This window comes from Carcharhinus amblyrhynchos, chromosome 9, assembly GCF_965287045.1.
Source record: "Carcharhinus amblyrhynchos chromosome 9, sCarAmb.v2.hapA, whole genome shotgun sequence".
Taxonomy (NCBI): Eukaryota; Metazoa; Chordata; class Chondrichthyes; order Carcharhiniformes; family Carcharhinidae; genus Carcharhinus; species Carcharhinus amblyrhynchos.
Window position 1 is genome coordinate 103,928,062 of NC_137332.1, and position 18,721 is coordinate 103,946,782.

Here is an 18,721-nt window from a genome sequence, read left to right on the forward strand (position 1 = left end):
CTAACCCCGTGCTGTACCTGTCCTGGGAGTGTTTGATGGGGACAGTGTAGAGGGAGCTTTACTCTGTATCTAACCCTGTGCTGTACCTGTGCTGGGAGTGTTTGATGGGGACAGTGTAGAGAGAGCTTTACTCTGTATCTAACCCCGTGCTGTACCTGTGCTGGGAGTGTTTGATGGGGACAGTGTAGAGAGAGCTTTACTCTGTATCTAACCCCGTACTGTACCTGTCCTGGGAGTGTTTGATGGGGACAGTGTAGAGGGAGCTTTACTCTGTATCTAACCCCGTGCTGTACCTGTGCTGGGAGTACATGAGCTGATATGGAATTAGTTGTATGCTAAGGGAAGTGTTTTGCAAAATCTGTGTTTGCCATTCCTGTCATTGCAACAGCAGTAAAAAGTCTGACAACACCAGGTTTAAGTCCAACCGATTTATTTGATAGTAAATTCACTAGCTTTCGAGGTTACCCTCTTCATCAGGTGAATGGAGACTTTTTACTGTGTTTACCCCAGTCCAACGCTGACATATCCACATCGTTGCAACAGCAGCCAGCTGACGAGGAAACGGCACTGCTCCGAGGCTGTGACGGGCACTAGATCAATGCAAATATTTCTTTCAGTCAGTGAGCATTGGAAGAGGTGCTGCAGATTATCAGCCTGTGCCCAGCAGCTGCTGAGCCTTCCTTACCTCGATAATACTGCAATTTGACAGCAGATTAAAGACACAGCTGGTGAAGGTAAACAAGCCCTGGCACTGCCCGAGGTGGAAGCTGTCAGCTTTAGCAGGCTAATGCTGGCCTGCGTTCAGGGCAGGCCTCAGTGCAGGCGAGCGCCAGTCCCACTGGGCACAGGAGCAGCAAACACGTTAGCTTAGTTCAACCACGAACACAAGCAGCAAATCACTCCCCAGAGAGCGCGGCGCGTACAGAGGCACTGCAGCTCTCTCAGTCCCGGCAACTAGGAAGAGAATTCAAACCATCCCTTCTCTCTCTCTCTCCATTCACAGTCAGAGACTGGGGAGCCCGTTCACACTGGGAGGGGGATTAACCCCCTCACCCGCCTAATCCCCCTCCCCTCTCCCCGCCACCCCCATTCCCAGTCAGACACTGGGCAGCCCCAGTGGGAGGGGGATTAACCCCCTTACCAGAAGGGGGACAGGGCAGTGGGGTTTCTTTAGTTCTCTTGGCCCTTTGGGCATCTCCAGGTTGGTGTCATATATATGGAACCTGGGCAGGGAGAGTGAAAATCCCGACTAATATCAAGGAATGAGGACGTAGAGCAGTGAGGGGAGGTTGGGTGTAATTATAGGCCCAAATGGAATCCTGGTCAGAGCAGCAGAGACCATAAAGGGCAACTAGGGAGAGGTAATAAAGGCTGGGCCTACCCAGTGACACCTACACCCTGTAAATGAATACAAATGAAGATCATTTTGAAGAAAAGCTGCTTGTTTCTCCGATGTTCTGGTCAATATTTATCCTTTAACCCACATCACAACAAGCTACAAAATGGCCGCCACACTCCCAGTGACAACATTGCACAGAGTATTTCATTGGCTGTGAAGCTGGTTATGACAGTAAGCAATTCATGTAATTCTTTTTAACAATAAAAATGGAAGTCTCTCTGTCCCCATTCCACCCCCCACTCCCCTCCAACCCCCTCGCTGTCCAGGAGTCTCCTGGATATTTCCCACGTTTTTGCTTCAGGTTCCCAGTTTCTCCTTCTCCATCTTGGCTCCTTCTGTGGCGGTGATGAGAGGCTGAATATGGGATAAGATGAAAAACCTTGAGCTCTGACAGGTCATCGCAGAGCAGCCAGAGATAGATCCACAACTTCACAGCTTCTGGCATTTAACCCCCAGAGATCTGATTCAGCGCAGGGCCCAGCCGCTGAGTGCCTGGCTCCAGTGGAGGATTGTCATGTGTCACAACCACCAGCAGCAGCCAATACAGCGCCCGTAAATTAGAAAGGGATAGAGAGGGAAAGCACATGGAGAGGAACAGAGAGAGGCAGAGAGTGAGAGAGAGAGCCAGAGAGAGACACACACATACATACACACACACACACAGAGTAAGGGAGAGAGAGACACACAGAGAGAGAAAGAGGAGACACAGAGAGAGAGATGCAGAGAGAGAGAGAGACAGATAGATAGATAGATAGATAGATAGATAGATAGATAGATAGATAGATAGATAGATAGATAGATAGAAAAAGAGAGAGAGACAGAGACACACACACACACACACACAGTGAGGGAGAAAAAGAGCGACAGAGAGACAGAGACAGGGAAAGAGAGACAAATAGAGAGAGAAAAGAGAGGGAGAGACAGAGACAGAGAAACACACAGAGTGAGAGAGACACACACACACATACACATACATACAGAGGAGGGGACACAGAGAGCGAGGAGAGATGCAGAGAGTGAGAGAGAGAGAAAGATACTAAGAGAGAGATATACTGAGAGTCAGATAGAGAGACAGAGAGAAAGAAAGAGACAGAGGGAGAGCGAGGCAAAGTGAGAGAGAGAGAGACAAATAGTCAGAGAGAGAGAGAAACAGAGAGAGCAAGGCAGAGAGAGACAGAGAGAGAGAGAGAAAGAGTCAGAGAGAGACACACACACAGAGATAGAGTGAGAGTGAGAGAGACAGAGAGAATGAGAGAGGAGAGATGCAGAGAGAGAGAGAGACACACACACAGCAGGACAGACAGGAAGGGAAAAACAGAGACGGAGAGAGAGAGAGAGGGAGAGACAGAGACAGAGACAGAGAGAGATTGAAACAGAGTCACAGAGAAAGAGATCAAGATGGTGAGACTGTGAGAAAACCACAGAGACAGGGGCAAGAACAGAACAAGAATCAGAGACAGGTGGAGTCAGGAAACAGGACAGCGAGAGATCGAGACAGGTACAAAGGAAAAAATAAAGAGTGAGGGGCAGCAGACCTTTGAACAGTTTCACGTTTGCAGAGAGTAGGATCCCCTGGAGGAAGGCAAGTCTCGTCTTCCGAGTGTGTCTCTCATCACGCATTTCATTGGAGGCAGCTTTTATTCAATTGTGGGACATTGGCATCACTGGGTGGCCAGCAGAAACTTGTGAGCCTTTGGAACTCCTTACCACGGAGAGCTGGGGGCGGGGTGGGGGGGGGTGGGGGGAGGGGGGGGGTGCGGTGCTGGGGGGGTGCTGGGGGAGGGGGTAGAGGAAGTGTGGGGGAGGAGGGGTGAGGGGGTGCGGGGGGAGGGGGTGTGGGGGAGGAAGTGTGGGGGAGGGGGGGTGAGGGGGTGGGGAGGAGGCGGAGGAGGAAGTGTGGGGGAGGGGGGGTGAGGGGGTGGGGAGGAGGCGGAGGAGGAAGTGTGGGGGAGGGGGGTGAGGGGGTGCTGGGAGAGGGGGTGGAGGAAGTGTGGGGGAGGAGGGGTGAGGGGGTGCGGGGGGAGGAAGTGTGGGGGAGGAGGGGTGAGGGGGTGCGGGGGGAGGGGGTGTGGGGGAGGAAGTGTGGGGGAGGAGGGGTGAGGGGGTGCGGGGGGAGGAAGTGTGGGGGAGGAGGGGTGAGGGGGTGCGGGGGGAGGAAGTGTGGGGGAGGAGGGGTGAGGGGGTGCGGGGGGAGGGGGTGTGGGGGAGGAAGTGTGGGGGAGGGGGGGTGAGGGGGTGCGGGGGGAGGGGGTGTGGGGGAGGAGGGGTGAGGGGGTGCTGGGAGAGGGGGTGGAGGAAGTGTGGGGGAGGAGGGGTGAGGGGGTGGGGGGGAGGGGGTGTGGAGGAGGGGGGGTGAGGGGGTGCTGGGGGAGGGGGTGTGGGGGAGGAAGTGTGGGGGAGGAGGGGTGAGGGGGTGCGGGGGGAGGGGGTGTGGGGGAGGAGGGGTGAGGGGGTGCGGGGGGAGGGGGTGGAGGAAGTGTGGGGGAGGAGGGGTGAGGGGTGGGGAGGAGGCGGAGGAGGAAGTGTGGGGGAGGGGGGGTGAGGGGGTGCGGGGGGAGCGGGGAGGCAGAGTCCTTGGCCAGAATCTTACCCGGTCTGGACTCCAGAGCCACAGCGACTCTCACCCACCCTCGGCCAACCAGGAATGGGCAATAAATGCTGGGATTTTCCCTTCCCGCCGCAGGGAAGGGAAATTTGTCTGAGTGCCGAATTCTCCCACCTCGCTGCTAGCGGCAGTGGGGCGTGAATGGCCAGAGAATTCCGGACTTATTTAAGGCCGAGACGGATAGACTTTTGATCAGTGGGGAAATCAAGAGTTAGAGGGAAAGGGCAGGAGACTGGACGGGGGTTGGATCAGCCGTAATCCTATTGAGTGGCGGAACAGGATCGAGGGGCCGAATAGACTCTTCCTGCTCCCGTGTCTTATGGATTTATTTCCCCCCCACATAATCACCTGCCCCAGGCATTCTGTGCTCCTAACTGAGTCCAGACCACCGTGTGCATCCAGAGAAGAAAAGAAATGTTCTGTGTTTTTATCTGGTTAGTGATGGACTAGCTGCCTCTCCGTGGAATCTAATAACCAGCTCCGTAAGTGAACAGGAAATAGCCGTGAAGGAAAGCAGTCAGGACAAATATCTTCACTCAGAGATGAGTAATGGGATGTGGGATCCGGCAGCCCCAGGTTAAGGTGAACAACACGGTGAGGGTGAAGCCAGGTAAATACACTCGGGGAAAGAGATAAAGCTCAAAGATTATTTATCAGTGTCACAACTTTGATTTGATTTCTGATTCTCACATGTATTAGTGTCCAGTGAAAAGTATTGGTTCTTGGACGCGAGGGACTTCTTCAAACAAAGGGTTGTGAATCTGTGGAATTCCCTGTCCAGTGAAACAGTTGAGGCTACCTCATTGAATGTTTTTAAGGCAAGGATAGATAGATTTCTGAACAGTAAAGGAATTAAGGGTTATGGTGAGCGGGTGGGTAAGTGGACTGAGTCCACGAAAAGATCAGCCATGATCTTATTGAATGGCGGAGCAGGCTCGAGGGGCCAGACGGCCGACTCCTGCTCCTAGTTCCTATGTTCTTATGCTATACAGACAAAACATACCGTTCATAGAGAAGGAAAGGAGAGGGTGCAGAATATAATGTTACAGTCATAGCTAGAGAAAAATCAATTTAATACGAGGTAGGTCCATTCAAACGTCTGATGGGATTGCATTAACACTGCAATGAAGCTACTGTGAAAATCCCCTAGTCGCCATGCTCCAGCGCCTGTTTGGGTGCACTGAGGGAGAATTTAGCGTGGCCAATGCACCCACCCAGCGTGGCATTTGGACTGTGGGAGTGTGTCAACATCCTGTCAGCTGCTAAACTGAAACACCATAATGAATGGAAATATTAGATCAAACCTAACTCCCTCTACACTGTCCCCATCAAATACTCCAGGACAGGTACAGCACAGGGTTAGATACAGAGTAAAGCTCCCTCTACACTGTGCCCATCTAACACTCCCAGGACAGGCGCAGCTCGGGGTTATATACAGAGTAAATCTCCCTCTACACTGTCCCCATCAAACACTCCCAGGACAGGTACAGCACGGGGTTAGATACAGAGTAAAGCTCCCTCTACGCTGTCCCCATCAAACACTCCCAGGACAGGTACAGTACGGGGTTAGATACAGAGTAAAGCTCCCTCTACACTGTCCCCATCAAACACTCCCAGGACAGGTACAGTACGGGGTTAGATACAGAGTAAAGCTCCCTCTACACTGTCCCCATCAAACACTCCCAGGACAGGTACAGCACGGGGTTAGATACAGAGTAAAGCTCCCTCTACACTGTCCCCATCAAACACTCCCAGGACAGGTACAGTACGGGGTTATATACAGAGTAAAGCTCCCTCTACACTGTCCCCATCAAACACTCTCTTGGGCAGTGGGAAGAAATCAGAGCACCCGGAGGAAACTCGCACAGACATGGGGAGAAGGTGCAAACTGTAGACAGGCAGTGACCCAAGCTGGGAATCGAACCCGAGTCCCTGGTGTTGGGAGGCAGCGATGCCAACCACTGTGTCCACCGGGTGAGGTCTCATGTGGAGTCTTGACCAGTTGGGCTGATTGGCCCAGACCCCCGTGCTGTAGATTCCACGCTTCAGACACTTCCTGCTTTTCAGGAAATATATGATTGTTAGTCTCTCCTTGAGAGTGGTGAGCTATTAACTTTGCACATCCTCTGGGGGCAGTGAGACGGTGCTGAACTAAATGGTATCGATGAGCTTGGCTGGGGAGACGGAAAAGGCATTCCTGCTTCAAGAGTCAGCTCCCTCACACAAAATAGATGAAGAGGCCATTCCTTCCCTATCCCCAAGCCCCTGAATAGCACTGTTGGTGTCCCCTATCCCACACGTTCAGGGAGGGGGTTCACTATCACTCCCCGAGGGCCAATTATAAATACTGACCTAGCCAGAGATCCCAGAATAAGTGGGAAGCCATGCGGTGGCACAGTCATTGGCATTGCTGCCTCACAGCACCAGGGACCTGAGTTCGATTCCGGGCCTTGGGACACTGTGCGGAGTTTCTCCCCATGTCTGCGTGGGTTTCCTCCAGGTGCTCTGGTTTCCTCCCACTGTCTGAAAATATATGTGAGTTATGTGGATCGGCCGTGCTAAACTGCCCCTTAGTGTCAGGGTGATTAGCAGGGCAAATACTTGAGGGTTCGGGAATAGGGCCTGAGTGGGATTGTCTCCGTTGCAGGATAAATGGGCCAAATGGCCACCTTCTACGCTGTAGGGATTCTATGATTGTAATCTCTGATTCTATTTTATGTGTGGATTAGGTGGATTGGATATGATGAATTGTCACTTAGTGCCAGGCAAATGAGCAAGGTAAATACTTGGGGTTAGAGGAATAGGACCTGGGTGGGATTGTTGTCGGTGCAGGCTCAGTGGGCCGAATGGCCTCCTTCTGCACTGTAGGGATTCTATGATTCAATGAAGCCACTCAGTTCAAGGGCAATTAGGGATGGGCAATAAATGCTGGCCCAACCAGCGATTCCCACGTCACATGAATTAAAAACAGTTAAATCCACACACTCTTCCTGTGACTGTCAGGAAATGAGATGATGATGGTGCCCACATGGGCAGTATGTTTACTCCTCTGCTAATGGACTGTGAGAGCTCCTGGTACAAGGGTTGTGTTTCTGTCTCTTCAGATACACAGGTTACTAAAAGCCATTAGTAATATAACAGCGCCCCTTGGTCTACACCACTGACAGCTACACTCCATTAAATGGCAGTCAGAACTCAGACTCACATCCTTCCTGCAGTTATTTCAGCAATAAAATACTTTCCCCACATTGCCAGGGCAGTGTGTCAACGTCCTGTCAGCTGCTAAACTGCAACGCTATAATGGATGGAAATATCAGATCAAATCTACCTCCCTCTACACTGTCCCCATCAAACACCCCCAGGACAGGTACAGCATGGGGTTAGATACAGAGTAAAGCTCCCTCTACACTGTCCCCATCAAACACTCCCAGGACAGGGACAGCATGGGGTTAGATACAGAGTAAAGCTCCCTCTACACTGTCCCCATCAAACACTGTAAAAAGTCTGACAACACCAGGTTTTAGTCCAACCTATTTATTTGATAATATACTCACAAGCTTTCGAGGGACACCCTCTTCGTCAGGTGAATGGAGAGTATATTATCAAATAAATAGGTTGGACTAAAACCTGGTGTTGTCAGACTTTTTACTGTGTTTACGCCAGTCCAACGCCGGCATACCCACACCATCAAACACTCCCCAGACAGGTACAGCACAGGGTTAGATACAGAGTAAAATTCCCTCTACACTGTCCCCATCAAACACTCCCAGGACAGGTACAGCACGGGGTTAGATACAGAGTAAAATTCCCTCTACACTGTCCCCATCAAACACTCCCAGGACAGGTACAGCATGGGGTTAGATACAGAGTAAAGCTCTCTCTACACTGTCCCCATCAAACACTCCCAGGACAGGTACAGCACGGGGTTAGATACAGAGTAAAACTCCCTCTACACTGTCCCCATCAAACACTCCCAGGACAGGTACAGCACGGGTTAGATACAGAGTAAAGCTCCCTCTACACTGTCCCCATCAAACACTCCCAGGACAGATACAGCACAGGGTTAGATACAGAGTAAAGCTCCCTCTACACTGTCCCCATCAAACACTCCCAGGACAGGTACAGCATGGGGTTAGATACAGAGTAAAGCTCCCTCTACACTATCCCCATCAAACACTCCCAGGACAGGTGCAGCACGGGGTTAGATACAGAGTAAAGCTCCCTCTACACTGTCCCCATCAAACACTCCCAGGAAGGTACAGCACAGGGTTAGATACAGAGTAAAGCTCTCTCTACACTGTCCCCATCAAACACTCCCAGGACAGGTACAGCACGGGGTTAGATACAGAGTAAATCTCCCTCTACACTGTCCCCATCAAACACTCCCAGGAAGGTACAGCACAGGGTTAGATACAGAGTAAATCTCCCTCTACACTGTCCCCATCAAACATTCCCAGGACAGGTACAGCACGGGGTTAGATACAGAGTAAATCTCCCTCTACACTGTCCCCATCAAACATTCCCAGGACAGATACAACACGGGGTTAGATACAGAGTAAAGCTCCCTCTACACTGTCCCCATCAAACACTCCCAGGACAGGTACAGCACGGGGTTAGATACAGAGTAAAGCTCCCTCTACACTGTCCCCATCAAACACTCCCAGGACAGGTACAGCACAGGGTTAGATACAGAGTAAAGCTCCCTCTACACTGTCCCCATCAAACACTCCCAAGGCAGTCTCAGTCTTCTCTCTGTTTGATGCTCTGTTTTGTTCAGACTGACTCAGGAATTACATTTTTTACCACCTGTCATTATTCATCTTTTGAAAAATAATGGGTAAGAAGACAAATAAAGTAAACCACCTCACCCACAAGGACGCTCAGCTCCACAAACTTTACAACAGCCGTATGGACAGCTGCCACAGACTGCGAGGGATGTCAAAGCCTATTTGCCATGATGGATGTGTTTAATATCTGTATCAATGTCCTTCCCCGAACCCTCCCGCATTACAGTGCAGTGAATGCTCTCTGGGACTCAGCACTGCACCTTGCCTCACTCAGCGATGACAGAAGGTGTCCCTAGTATTTTGAACCCCCCACCGAGTTGTCTTTTCTGATTGGGAAGAGCCTGATTGCAGAGTCTGAGGATGCCCACGTGTCCCCAGGGCTTCTGGGATCTTCCAGGCAGCGAGTGGATCCCTCTGGATCCAATCAGTGTGACAGCAGCATCAAGAGACGTGGGCCCCCAGGAGAGATGTGGAACTATACCGCTCGCCCCGCAGGGGTCTAACATGGTGCTTGAATCCAGACAAGGGGTGGCACAGTGGCACAGTGATTAGTGTTGCTGCCTCACAGCGCCAGGGACATGGGTTCAATTCCCAGCTTGGGTCACTGTCTGTATGGAGTTTGCTCATTCTCCCCATGTCTGCGTGGGTTTGCTCCGGGTGCTCCGGTTTCCTCCCACAGTCCAAAGATATGCTGGTGGATTGGCCATGCTAAATTGCCCATTGGAGTCCCGGGATGGGTAGGTTGAGGGAATTAGTAAGGTAAAGAGGTGGAATTATGGGGGTAGGGCCTGGGTGGGATTGTGATTGGTACAGGTTCGATGGGCCGAATGGCCTCTTTCTGCACTGTAGGGTTATAAATGGATCAAATTACAGTGGGGGAGCATTTCAGGTCAGTGACTGTTGTGTCGCCAGGTTTAAGTTGGCCATGGAAAAGAACAAGGAACAATCTAGAACAGGGATAATTAACCAGGGGAGAGCTAACATCGATGGGATGAGGATCTACCAGAGTGCAGTGAGCTAGAATCAAATCTTGGCAGAAAAGATGGTGGTTGAACAGTGGACGACCCTCCTAGAGATAGTGTTGCCGGCAACGTCGAGGCTGATTCCCTCGAAGGGGAAAGGCAGGACAAATAAATCCCTGGATGACGAGAGAGATGGGGGTGAAACTGAGAAGGAAGAAGGGTGGTTGTGACAGATGTCAGGTAGAAAATACGGCGGAGCATTAGCCTGATTGGAGAAGGGGCAGAGGTCATGTGAAAAATTAATGAATAAAGTGAGGAGGGAACATGAAAAGAGATTGGCAGCCGACATAAAAAAGATCTTCTATAAGCATATAAATAATGAGTGGTTGTGATAGCGTGGCCCCTTTAAGGGGCAGTTGTTCATGGGTCACATGATGTCCTGGGACCTATCAGAAAGAAGCACATGATCCTTAGCCTATTAGGATGGGGGTCCTGGTAGAGGGATACCTGCAATGTGAGCCCTGGAGTCGGTGGGACTGGACTTGTATCTGTACTCTGCTTGTCTGTATGTAGTTTTAACTATCTCATAGAATCCCTACAGTGCAGAAGGAGGCCATTCGGCCCATCGAGCCTGCACCAACTCTTTCTCACTTTACCCAGGCCCTTTCCCCCACCCTATTCCCATAAAACCACACGTTTACCATGGATAATTCCTCCCTAACCTATACATCTTGGGTCATTAAGGGTCAACTTAACACGGCCAATCCACCTGACCTGCACATCTTTGGACTGTGGGAGCACCTGAAGGAAACCCACGCCGACATGGGGAGAATGTGCAGGCTCCACACAGACAGCGACCCAAGCTGGGAATTGAACCTGGGGCCCTGGCTCTGTGAGGCAGCAGTGCTAACTGATGTGCCATCGTGCCATCTCTCATGGAATGAAAGGTAAACTAGACATGTGGATATGAAATTGGCTGAGTGACAGGAAACAACGAGTCATGATAAATGGATGTTTTCCAGATTTGAGGAAAGTTTGTAGTGGAGTTCCCCACGGGCCAGCACGGTGGCACATTGGTCAGCAGTGCTGCCTCACAGCGCCAAGGACCCAGGTTCGATTCTGGCCTCAGGTGGAGTCTGAACGTTCTCCCCATGTCTGTGTGGGTTTCCTCCGGGTGCTCCAGTTCCCTCCCACACTCCGAAAGACGTGCTGGTTAGGTGCATTGGCCATGCTAAATTGCCCCTTAGTGTCAGGGGTAAATACTTGGGGTTAAGGGGATAGGGCCTGGGTGGGATTGTTGTCGGTGCAGGCTCGATAGGGCAAATGGTCTCCTTCTGCACTGTAGGATTCTATGGGTCAGTGTTGGGACTCTTGCTTTTACTGTCATGTGAATCATAGACCCCTACAGTGCAGAAAGAGGCCCTTCGGCCCATCGAATCTGCACCGACCACAATCCCACCCAGGCCCTACCCCCACATCCTTACATATTTTACCCACTAATCCCTCTAACCGACGCATCCTAGTACAGTAAGGGATAATTTTTTAGCGTGGCCAACCAACCTAACCTGCACACTTTTGGACTGTGGGAGGAAACGGGAGCACCCGGAGGAAACCCATGCAGACACGGGGAGAATGTGCAAACTCCACACAGAACAGCGACCCGAGCCGGGAATCGAACCCAGCTCCCAGGAGCTGTGAAGCAGCAGTGCTAACCACTGTGCTACCGTGCTGCCCATGTGTTCGTGACCTAGACCGTAGCGTTCAGGGCGCAATCCCAAACCTTGCAAACGACACAAAGATTGTCAGCTGAAATGAGGATCATCTTGAGTTTCAGAAGGACAGAGGCATGTTGGTGGTTTGGGCAGACAGACGGCAGGAGAACTTCAATGCAGAGAATTGTGAGCTGATTCATTTTGGCAGGAAGAACATAGAGAGACAGAATGCAGTAGTGGGAGAAACATTAAAGGAGATGTATCTGTACATAAATCATTGAAGATGGCAGGGCATGTTGAGAGTATAGTTAATAAAGCATATGGTATCTTCAGAGTTATTAATAGGGGCTTTGGGTACAAGAGTAAGGAGTTCCTATTGAATTTGTGCAAGACACAAGTTAGGCCTCATCTGAAAGATTGCATCTAGTTCTGGACACATATTGGGGAAGGATATGAAGATAATGGAGAGAATACAGAGGAGATTCACAATAATGATTTGATTTGATTTATTATTGTCACAGGTATTAGTGAAAAGTATTGTTTCTTGCGTGCAGTTCAAACAAAGCAAACCATTCATGGAGTACATAGGGGAGAAGGAAAGGAGAGAGTGCAGGATGTAGTGTTACAGTTATAGCTAGAGTGTAGAGAAAGATCAACTCAATGCAAGGTAGGTCCATTCAAAAGCATGACGGTAGCAGGGAAGAAGCCGTTCTTGAGTCAGTTGACATGTCCTCAGACTTTTGTATCTTTTTCCTGACGGAAGAAGGCGGAAGAGAGAATGTCCGGGGTGAGTGGGGTCCTTAATTATGCTGGTTTTCCAAGGCAGCAGCAAGTGTAGACAGAGTCAATGGACGGGAGGCTGGTTTGCCTGATGGACTGGATTTTGTTCATGATCCTTTGTAGTTCCTTGCGGTCTTGGACAGAGCAAGAGCCATATCAAGCTGTGATACAACCAGAAAGAATGCTTTCTATGGTGCACCTGTAAAAGTTGGTGAGAGTTGTAGTGGGCATGCTAAATTTCCTTAGTCTCCTGAGAAAGTAGAGGCATTGGTAGGCTTTCCTAACTATAGTGGCTGCATGGGGGGTACTGGGCAGATGTTAGTGATCTGGACACCTAAAAATATCTGTACTTCATCCTCATTGATGTAGACAGGGGCATGCCCTTTACTGTGCTTCCTGAAGTCGATGACAATCTCCTTCATTTTGTTGACATTGAGGGAGAGATTATTGTTGCTGCACCAGTTCACCAGATTCTCAGTCTCATTCCTGTACTCTGTCTTGTCATTGTTTGAGATCCGACCCACTACAGTGGTGTCATCAGCAAACTTGAAAATCGAATTGGAGGGGAATTTGGCCGCACAGTCATAGGTGTATAAGGAGTATAGTAGGGGGCTGAGAACACAGCATTGATGGGCACCGGTGTTGAAGGTGATCGTGGAGGAGGGGTTGTTACCTATCCTTACTGATTGTGGTCTGTGAGTTAAGAAGTTTAGGATCCAGTTGCAGAGGGAGGAGCCGAGGCCCAGGACATGTGGTTTGGAGATGAATCTCGTAGGAATAATGGTGTTGAAGGCTGAGCTGTAGTCTATGAATAGGAGTTGGATTTGGTGTCTTTGTTATGGAGGACCAGGGAGATGATGTCTGCTGTGGATCTGTTGCAATGTTAGGCAAACTGTAGTGAATCCGGGCAGTCTGGGAGGCAGGATTCCAGGGATGAAGAACTGTAACTGTGAGGATAGATTGGAGAGGTTGGGACTGTTTTCCTTTGAGAAAAGAAGGCTAAGAAGAGACTAGATGGAGAGATTCAAGATCTTGAAGGGTACGGGCAAGAGTGAGAAACAGTTCCCATTCAGAACTAGAGTGCGCAAGAGTGCTATCTGAAAAGGAAGAATGTGCAAGGTTACGCAGATAAGGCAGGGGATTGGGACTTGGCAGAAAGTTCTTTCAGAGAGCCAGCACGGACTTGATAGGCCGAATGGCTTCCTCCCACACTGTAAGGGTTCTGTGGACGGGTCTGGCAGCATGTGTCCAGAGGGGAACATTTCGGGTCAATAGCCTTTCATCTGAATCATAGATAGGGGGGAAATATATAGTGATTAAAGAGATACCAGAGAGATATGGTAAAAGATGGTGGATAGACAGACTGACAGACATACAGGCTCACATTGTGGAGTGCGTACAGATACAAACATGCAACATTTTCATAGAACCCTTATGGTGCAGAAGAGGCCATTCAGCCCATCAAGTCTGCACCAATTCTTAGCCAGACCTGCCCCTCCTCCCTATCTTTACAATCCCATGCATTTACCATGGTCAATCCACCTAACCTGCACATCTTTGGACACTTTGGTGGGTTCCTCCCCTGCCCCAAGGATGTGTAGGTTGGAGGATTAGCCATGGTAAATGTGTGGGGCTACAGGCATAGGGCCTGAGTGAGATGCTGGTGATGGAGAGTCAGTGTGGACTCGATGGGCCGAATGGCTGCACTGTCGAGAATCTATGGTTCCAATCTGCACATCTTGGGACACTAGGGGACAAAGTAGGACACTAGAGGGCCAATCCACCTAATTGGCACATCTTTGCACTGTGGGAAGAAGCTGGAGCACCCGAAGGAAACCCATGCAGACACGGGGAGAACATGCAAACTCTTCCCCACACACACACACACTCACACACACTCACACACACACAGTGTACATTTTCTTACCGTAATGTGGATTACGGGGACATTGTTTGGTTGGGGCTGTATATTTAATACAATGACAAGGTTTACCTTTGCTGCTTTTTAATACCTATATATAATTCTGTACTCACAGCGCCTCAGGCTAAAGCACCGAGTTCCCATTTACGCACTGATGAGTTCTGGGACCCTCAAGGTCGGCAGATAAAACCCCGCTGAATAATTCATGCTGCAGACAGCGGCACTCTTGCCACATTCCCTCTGATCCACCGTGAGGAGAGGGGGGAGTTATAGCTGTTCCTGCCAGCTTTTAAGACACCTTCCCCACCCCCTACCCTCCCCCCTCCCCCATCTCCTCTCTCCCTCCCCTCTCCTCCCCCCTTCTCCACACCTTTCCTCCTACCCCCACCTCCCCCAGTCCCATGCCCTGCCCACCTCCTCGACCTCCTCCCCCACCACCCTCCACCCCCTCACCCCCTCCCTGTCACTTCCACCGCTCCTCCCCTGCCATCTCTCCCCCTCCCCCCACCTACTCATCCCCCCAGCTCCTTCCCCCTCCCCCAACCCCCTCAATTCTTCCCCCCCACACACTCACTCTGCCCTCTCCACTCCTACCTCCTCGCCCTCCTTCCCCTCCTCCCCCCACCAAGCCCTTTCTTTCAGACATTTCTCAGCCTTGAACATGAGTTACACCCCAGTCTCTACAGTGTCTGTGGTAAAGAATCCCTCTGAGAGAAGACATTCCTCCTCATCTCTCTCTCCAACACTTGACCCCTTACTCTGAGGTGATGCCCTCTGGTCCTAGACTGTCCCACGTGGGGAAATAACCTTGGGTGGCACAGTGGTTAGCCCTAGTGCCTCACAGCTCCAGGGACTCAGGGTCGATTCTAGACTAGGGTCACTGTCTGTGTGGAGTCGGCACATTCTCCCCGTGTCTGCGTGGGTTTCCTCTGGGTGCCCTGGTTTCCTCCCACAGTCTGAAAGATGTGTAGGGTAGGTGGATTGGCCATGCTAAATTCCCTGTCAGTGACAGGGGGATTAGCTTGAGTAAATGTATGGGGTTATGGGGACAGGGCCTGGGTGGAATTGTGATTGGTGCAGACTCAATCGGCCAAATGGTCTCCCTCTGCACTGCACAATTCCATAATTCTATGATGTGGCTGTCACTGGCTGGATCAGCATACAGCACCCATCCCTAATTGACTCTAAGACATTAAGACATAGGGACAGAAGTAGGCCATTTAGCCCATTGAGTCTGCTCCGTCATTCAATGTGATCATGACTGATCTGATGTGATAATCTCAACTCCTCTTTCTCGCCTTATCCCCATAATCCTCGATTCCCTTACCGATTAAAAATCTCTCTTTCTCAGCCTTGAAAATACTTAAGGACCCAGCCTCTACAGCCCTCTGCAATAAAGAATTCCTCACATTCACTCCCCTCTGAGAGAAGAAATTCCTCCTCATCTCTGTCTCCAATGGGTGATCCCCTCACTCAGAGATGATGCCCTCTGGCCCTAGACTCTCCCACACGGGGAAACAACATCTCAGTGTCAACCCTGTAAAACCCCCTGAGAATCCGATATATCTCAATAAGGTCACCTCTCATTCTTCTAAACTCCAATGAATACAGGCCCAATCTACTCAACCTCTCCTCATCAGAAAACCCCTCCATACCCAGGATCAACCTCGTGAACCTTCTCTGGATTTCCTCCAGTCTCAGCATATCTGGGTGGCGTGGTAGCACAGTGGTTAGCACTGCTGCCCCACAGTGCCAGGGACCCGTGTTCGATTCCAGCCACGGGTCAGTGTCTGTGTGGAGTGGAGTTTGCATGTTCTCCCTGTGTCTGTGTGGGATTCTTCTGGGTGCTCCGGTTTCCTCCCACAGTCCGTAGATGTGCTGGTTAGGTTGATTGGCCATGTTAAATTGTTCATTAGTGTTGCGGGGGGGGGGGGGGCATTAGTAGGGTAAATATGAGGGGTTATGGGGATGGGGCCTGTGTGGGATTGTGGCTGGTGCAGACTCGATGGGCCGAATAGCCTCCTCCTGAACTGTAGGGATTCTATGATCTTTCTTGAGGTAAGGGGACAAAGCTGTTCACAATATTCCAGATACTGGTGCCTTGTATAGTTTCAACAAGAATTCCCCAATTTTATACTCCATTCACTTTGAAATAAAGGACAACATTCCCTTCTATGACTTGTTGAATTTGAATGGTGGAGGCTGCCTCGCTAAATATTTTTAAGACGCGGGTTGATGGGTTTTTGATAAGAGGGGATTAAGGGTTATGGGGAGAGGGCGGGAATGTGGAACTGAGCCACGACAGATCAGCCATGATCTTATTGAATGGCGGGGCAGGCTTGAAGGGCTAGATGGCCTACTCCTGCTCCTATTTCTTATGTTCTTATGTTCTTATGATAGCTTTTCATGATTTATACACCAAGACACCAAATCCCTCAGTGCTGCCACTTTCTGCAGTCTTTCTCCATTTAAATAATATTCAGCTCCTTTATTCTCCCTACCAAAGTCACATTTTCCGACTTTATATTCCATCTGCAAGTCTGTGCTCACTCAGCTAACCTGTCTGTTTCTCTCCGTAGACTCTCTGCGTCATCCTCATCACTTGCTTGGCCATTTCAGAGGGCAGTTACAAGTCAACCACATTGCTCTGGCTCCAGAGTCACATGTAGGTCAGACCGGGTAAGGATGGCAGATTTCCTTCCCTAAAGGACACTAGTAACCCAGATGGGTTTTTATGACAACCAAATCATTTTGTGTGTGTGTGTGTGTGTGTGTGTGTGTGTGTGTGTGTGTGTGTGTGTGTGTGTGTGTGTGTGTGTGTGAGTGTGTGTGTGAGACTGTGTGTGAGACAGTGTGTGTGTGTGTGAGGATTTGTGTGAGCGTGAATGTGAGTGAGTGTGAGGGTGTGTATGAGTGTATGTGTGTTTTTGTGTGTGTGGATCTGTGTGAGTCTGTGAATGTGAGTGTGTGTGTGTGTGAGGGAGTGTGTGTGTGTTTGTGTGTGTACGAGTGAATGTGTGCTTATGATTCCATGTATGAGTGTGTGTGAATATGTGTACATGAGTGTATGAGTGTGTGTGAGTCTGTGTGAGTGTATGAGTGTGTGCGTGTGAGTGTATGAGTGTGTGTGTGTGAGTGTGGGTGAGTGTATGAGTGTGCGTGTGTGAGTGTATGAGTGTGTGCGAGTGTATGAGTGTGAGTGTATGAGTGTGTGTGTGTGTATGAGTGTATGTGTGTATGAGTGTGTGTGTGTGAGTGTATGAGTGTGTGTGTGTGTGTACAAGTGAGTGTGTGTGTGTGTGAGTGTATGGGTGTGTGTGAGTGTATGAGTGTGTGTGAGTGTGTGTGTGAGTGTATGTGTGTGTGAGTGTATGTGCGTATGTGTGTGTGTGTGTGAGTGTGTGAGTGTATGAGTGTGTGTATGAGTGTGTGAGTATGTGTGTGAGTGTATGAGTATGAGTGTGTGTGTGTGAGTGTATGAGTGTGTGTGTGAGTGTGTGTGAGTGTGTGTGTGTATGAGTGTGTGTGTGTGAGTGTATGAGTATGTGTATGAGTGTGTGTGTGTGAGTGTATGAGTGTGTGTGTGAGTGTATGAGTGTGTGTGTGTGAGTGTATGAGTGTGTGTGTGAGTGTGTGTGTGTGTGAGTGTGTGTGTGTATGAGTGAGTGTGTGTGTGTGAGTGTATGAGTGTGAGTGTGTGTGTGTATATGAGTGTGTGTGTGTGAGTGTATGAGTGTGTGTGTGTGAGTGTATGAGTGTGTGTGTGTGAGTGTATGAGTGTGTGTATGAGTGTGTGTGTGTGAGCGTGTGTGTGAGTGTGTGAGTGTGTGTGTGTGAGTGTATGAGTGTGTGTGTGAGTGTGTGTGTGTGAGTGTATGAGTGTGTGTGTGTGTGAGTATATGTGTGTGAGTGTATGAGTGTGTGTGTGTGAGTGTGTGAGTTTGTGTGTGAGTGTATGAGTGTGTGTGTGTGAGTGTGTGTGTGTATGAGTGTGTGTGTGTGAGTGTATGAGTGTGTGAGTGTATGAGTGTGTGAGTGTGTGTGTGAGTGTATGAGTGTGTGTGTGTGTGTGTGAGTGTGTGTGTGTGTGTGAGTGTGTGAGTATGTGTGTGAGTGTGTGTGGAGTGTGTGTGTGTGTGTATGAGTATGTGTGTGTATGAGTGTGTGTGTGAGTGTATGAGTTGTGTGAGTGTGTGTGTGAGTGTATGAGTGTGTGTGAGTGTGTGTGTGAGTGTATGAGTGTGTGTGTGAGTGTATGAGTGTGTGTGTGTATGAGTGTGTGTGTGTGTGTGTGTGTGAGTGTATGAGTGTGTGTGAGTGTGTGTGTGAGTGTATGAGTGTGTGTGTGAGTGTATGTGTGTGAGTGTGTGTGAGTGTATGAGTGTGTGTATGAGTGTGAGTGTATGAGTGTGTGTGTGTGAGTGTGTGAGTGTATGTGTGTGTGAGTGTATGAGTGTATGTGTGTGAGTGTATGAGTGTGTGAGTGTGTGTGTGAGTGTATGAGTGTGGTGTGTGAGTGTATGAGTGTGTGTGTGAGTGTATGAGTGTGTTGTGT